The sequence below is a fragment of the Rhinolophus sinicus genome, chromosome 17 (genome assembly GCF_057876585.1).
Source record: "Rhinolophus sinicus isolate RSI-liver-muscle chromosome 17, RSI-T2T, whole genome shotgun sequence".
NCBI classification, from domain to species: domain Eukaryota; kingdom Metazoa; phylum Chordata; class Mammalia; order Chiroptera; family Rhinolophidae; genus Rhinolophus; species Rhinolophus sinicus.
In genome coordinates, this window is record NC_142517.1 from 176,013,311 (window position 1) to 176,019,310 (window position 6,000).

Consider the following 6,000-nt stretch of genomic DNA (forward strand, 5'->3'; position numbering starts at 1 on the left):
GGTTCCTTAAACTATCCTCATTTTTTTTTTTTTTTTTAATTCTTTTTTTTTCTTTTGCTGGTCTGATTGGGTTTTCTGCTACCTTGGCTTCCAATTCATTGATTCAATCCTCTGCTTCATCTAGTCTGTTGGTGATTCCTTCTAGTGCATTCTTCATTTCCATTATTGTATTTTTCACTTCTGACTGGTTCTTTTTTTATGGTTTCTATGTCTTTTTTTATGCTTGCTAGCTCTTTGTTGAAGTTCTCACTAAGTTTCTCGAGACTCCTTATAACCATTGTTTTGAACTCTGTATCTGGTAGGTTGCTTGCCTCCATTTTGTTTAGTCCTTTTTCTGGAGTTTAGTTTTGTTCTTTCATTTGGGACATATTTCTTTGTTTCCTCATGTGGGCTGTCTCTCTATTTTGTTTCTATGTGTTAGGTAGGTCTGCTATGTCTGCCAGTCTTGCTGGGCGGTCTTATGTAGTAGGTCCCCTGTGTGGTCCATGGCACAGTCTCCCTGGTCACTTGTGGTGGGTAATCCAGGAGTGTCCCTTGTATGAGATGTTTGTGCCTTCCTGTTATAGTTGAACTTTGATTGCTATTGGTACATTAGTGGGTGGGATTGACCCTCAGGCTTACTGGCTATGGGGTTTGGCCACATCCACAGGGCTGCTGTCTGGGGCAGGCGGAGCTTACCACATGGCTCAGGATTCACCCCAGTGGGCTCTGGTACCTGTTGAGACTACCCTTTGTGTGTGCCACTTGTGGGGCTAATTGGGCAGTGCTCTACTGTTGTCTAAAGCAAAACTCCAAGTACGTTGGTTCTGGGGACTCTTGGGAGGGACTCTGGTGCAGGCCCAGGATAGCCACTGCCTGTGACCAGCCAAGGACTATCTGGTAGAGGCTACAAAGAGATCCACAGTTGGTTGCTGCCTATGCTAGACCTGGAGGCATGTGGGAGAAGCCGTGCTGTGAACCAAGGAAGGCTGCCACCAGTACTGGGTCTGGAGTAACTCTGAGGTCTGCTCTCAGCTGCTGGCTCCTACAAGGTTCAGCTGCTGATAAAGCCTCCTGTGGTATGAAAGTTGGGTGAGGCAGCAGGGTGGAGCCTCAAAGCTCACCAGGCCAATCAAATTCAGATTTGGCCTGTGGGGGTGGGTTCAACACAGGAAAGATGGTGGCAGCCTGCTGGCTGCACAAGAGGATGACCCCACACAGGGAAAATGATGACTATCTTCTCACCCTCACTTGAAGCCACACACCTCAGCCTGCTCCCTGTATGTCTCCGAAGCCCCCTGAGTCACTGTCCCTCTACTGGATCCTGCGAACAAGTCTGTTTGGGCCATTTAAGAGGAGGTCCGGGTTTCTTGCAGCCTTCTGACCCACACGGACGGTCAGAATCCCCACTATTTTTCACAGCCAGGTGTTGCGAGGGCTCCTCTTCCCGGCACCAGTACTCTGGGCTGTGGAGCCTGGTGTGGGGCTGGTGTCTCTTGCTTCTCCGTGGGGAACCTCTGCAGCCGAGATATTCCTCCCACTTTTCATCCACCACACGGAGGTTTGGGGCCAGCCTATTTTGCGTCTCCACCCCTCCTACTAGTCCTGATGTGGCTTCTTTATATCCTTAATTACAAAACTTCTGTTCAGCTAGACTTCAGACGGTTCTCCAGGTCGATTTTTTTATAATTTAGTTGTAATTTTGATGTATGAGATGAGGCAAGCACAGTGTTTATGGCTACTTCACCATCTTGGATCATTTCCTCTTTTCATATCTTAAGGGGACCAGAAAGTAATAGGTAGAAATGTGATAAAGCTGCCACAAGTACCTGAACTTAGCTATATAAATTACAAAGCATAAGTCTGTTCTTACTTGGTCTTGCATTACAATATGAATATTATAAATTGCTTATCACCTTTGAGGCAGCCGAGCCTACCCCCACCCCTGTATTTTTGCCATGCTACGTAATGGTGTGAAGCACCCATTGATCCAAAGCAAGCTTGTGGACACTGCTCAGTAGGACTGAGTGCTCTTGATTCTGCTTGTTACCTTCCCTCTTGTCTTTCCAGACTCTTTCTTGGAATTATCAGTACTTCTGGGGTTTCAGCTTCCCTGGAATTTTTATTGATCGGAGGCAGAAGAGCCTCCTGGGAAGTGAACTCGAACTAGCCCGTTGCTGGGGCTCTGGAGCTCATGAGACTGTCTGATACTTGTGTTTTGAGGGGGTGAGGAAGGTATTGGGAAAGAGTGAGAAATGTCCTGGGAGGGAAGGATCAGAGCATGTGGAATCTGACCCAGAAAAAAGCCTTAGTCATCAGGGCAGGAGGAAGCTCTGAGTACAATGCAGCAACTGTTCTCAGGTTGTATCCTTGATCCTGCAATGCGGACTGGGTCCTGTGGAGGGAGAGAGCTGTGGAGATAAGGGGAAAATGCTGCTGCATGAAACTGCGGACCACATTAGAGCACCGGCATGTTGATCTGAGATTTCTCTAGCGTAGGTCATACGTTACTAGGGTCAAAGGACTGGGAGATCTTCTGTTCTTTACCCACCTGCGCCTCAGGACTCACCTGAGAATTTAGGGGGTTGCCAACTGGGGAGCGGTCACTGCTGGGCTCAGGCGTTAGTGGGGGAGCAAGAGCACGCGCAGAGAAGCAGTGGCCCCCAAGTTGTGGGAGGCTCCTAGAACTTGCCAATTGGGGGAACACCTCTCAGGGAGTTGGAATGCTTGCATCCACCCTCCAGTGTGGGTTAAACTTAATATTAATGTTTTTTTTTTTTTTGGTTGTAAGTTTATCTAGGACTTTAAATTATCTCCTTCCATATAGCATGGAATTATGCAACCTTGTGAAAAGTAGTTTCAAATGTATTAATGTGACATAAATTTATTATGCTCTGAAACTCTAACTTGTCTTATCAGTGGGTGAGTGATTCCAGCCTCGTGTGAGCTATAAACATGAGTTTCTTAGCTTTCCTGTCATATTTTCTTTAGACTTTAGAATACTAATAATGCAACTTTTTTTTTTTTTTTAATAAGAAATACATTGGAAGATTCCCCAACACTTTTCAAGAACGGTTTGGGGAGAAAATTAGTTTTCTCACTTTATTTTATGTAGTTTCCCCGCAAACCTCCTAAAGCAAAATCAATATGCAATAAAATCTTGGAGCTGTTGCTGTCAGTTTCTCATGAATAAGTACATTGGATAGAATTCCCTCTCCTCCTCATGTCCTTTCCCTTCATTTTGTGTCCAGGTACACTTTGAGAAAACCAAGTGTAAAATGTCTTGCTGCACGATAATTTCCATCTTGTACCCATCTTACCTCCTGCACATGTTTTCCCTGCTTCCAGTAGAAATTTTGCAAAGCAGCATGGTTTTTCTTTCTTTCTTTCTTTTTTTTTTTAAGCGTTTCAGAAAGGAAAGCGAGAATGTCAATTAACAAGAATAATTGGCTGCATTTCCTGATTATAGAGCAGAAAGAGAAAAAGAAGTCAGCACGTGGGGCTCTCTTCTCAATTGTTTAGTTCTTACCTCCACACTCCCTTTTTCAGATTGGGATCAAGGCTCACCTCACATCCTGAGGAGGTAGACGAGGTAGACCTGACCATCAGTTCTGCTGTTTTGAGGCCTGCCTCTTCTCTGCACCCACCAGGCTTGGGCCCAACTCTGAATCCTACCATGCAAACACTGCCTGTTAATCTCGGGCAGGTCATGTCTCCTGGCTTCTCTTTTTCTTTGTTCCACAATCACACACACAACCTTGCTTTAAGCTTCTAGGATTTAATAAAGGAAGAAGCAAACATTAGACTACCAAGATTCTAATTAACTTTGATGTGGATTTATGTGTAAAGTTGGATGAGTCACTGATTTTTAATAAATGGGAGAGAAAAATCTTAAAGATTAATGTAATAGCTGAGAACACAGGAGCTAGAACTTTGATGCTTGCTTAATTCTTTCTCCCAACCCACGTCATTTGCAGGAAAAAAAAAATCAAAAACCTTTACAACGGGGAAATGGAAGGAGGATTATGCAAATTAAAAATTCACAGGACTAAATCATCACTCTTGTGCAAATGAGCTTCTACTTCTTGGTCTTTTCAGGAGTGTTTTAGGGCCATGTTTGCTGAGGATACACTCCTGAGGATAATGAGAAATGGAGGCATGATAAAAAGAGACTGATTGTAAACAAACCGATCTTTTTACATGTTACAAGAGGTTAAAAAAAAAAGAGAAAAAAATACCAAAATCTGAGGTTCAGTAACATTGTTTACATTAATACTCACCTTTAAAAGAACAGCAATAATGAATTAATGACATATACGGTTTGTGTTCCCCTCCTCTAGCCAATCCAGACAGCATATCAGAAAGCTCGACCAGTATGGCTACTTTTCCAGCTGTCCTTACAAATTGTCTAAGCTCAGTATTAGCTTCAGGGCTGTAGCTGTTCTGCCTCCTCTTCTGCCCTGATTTGGGGACTAGGGCAGAGGGAAGGTTTCTGACTGCTAAGGGAAGCTTCTCAGTCTTGGGATACAGTGGTTAAAAGCAGCAGCTATGTGGGCTCCCAGGCCACTCACTTTCCCATTTGATGGAATAGTCCAGTGTTGAGTGTCATCAGGTTTAAGTAATTTAGCCTAAAGCTCCCTGTGGCCTGATAGGAGACAGCTGCGACATATAAAGATCTATTTTGAATGGTCGTACAGATTAAGTATTCAATTTTTTCCTAAGTGATAAACTGGCATGGTGATAGATATGAAACAATGCACAAGGCCTTATTGTGTTTGATTAACCTTGACTGTGGATGCTTTTGTAGCTTAGGCAGCTGGTTTGAACAAACATGTAATTTCACAGCCTTATCAAAAAAGTCATTAATCTTTTATCATTTTATAAAGTAGGAACTTAGTATATATTTACTGATAATGAGAGGACATATGTAGGTTGACACAATTTATTGATACTTTGTTTCATACTTGAGTTCTGTTGACAAATACTTATAAATAACATTCTGGGATGCACATCTTTTCTCACCAGTCATATATATATAGAATAAATTCATGAGTCTGCATGTCACAGAGACTTCTGAGGGAAGTAACTAATAGTAAAGACTTTGAAGGCTGAATTGGGCTTTGCCTCTTACTAGCTGTGCAACCTTGTTTAAGTCATTTAACCTCTTTAAGCTCAGTTTCTTGAGCTGTAAAATGGAGCTTCACCCTAGAGTTCTGTATTAAATGAAATAACATCTGTAATGTGCTTAGTGTTGGGCACATAGGAAAGCCACTTGCTAGAATAGCTATTATTCATAGAAATAAAATTGCAGGGTTAAGAGTATGTATATTATAACTGTTAATACAAATTACCAAAGTTCATCTTAAATTTTGATTATAAAGTTGTGAGACTCATTAAAGAACTTATTATAGAAAGAGGTAATAGTCATGTCCATGCCCCTGGTGTTCACCTGTTTGTTTCATATGTGTTCTCCCTTCTTCTGATAACAGCACCTTGATTTTCCTTGGGAGAACCACATTTCCTCCATTATCAATCCATGCAGTTCAATGGGGCTGACCCCATCCGCTGACCTCATCAGGGGGCGGGAGTAGGTGAGACAGTCCTGGGTAATCAAGACAACATATATCCCTCTGCCACAGTGATTGGTTCAGTCATGGGCATATGACTTGTGCTGGGCCAATAAGAACTCACCCTAGGATGTTTATTGATATTATTGGGAAAGGGGCACTATCCTTCTGCTGGGGTTGCTAAGCCTGGAATTGCTGGTGTCTGTCCTTGATACCATGTGGAAAGAATCTACTGGAATAAAGTATAGAGAAATGCCGAATTGGGATATGGAAATGTGTCCTGATGGCCATGTTTGAACACTTAGATGTAGCCATGTCTGGACTTTTGAGTTTTATGAGTCAATACATTCTCTTTTGCTCAAATCACTTTGTGTTGGGTTCTTATTGAAAGGTGACCAAACGTGATAAATCATATATTCCTTAAGGTCACATCCTGCATGGGAAATAAGCAGAG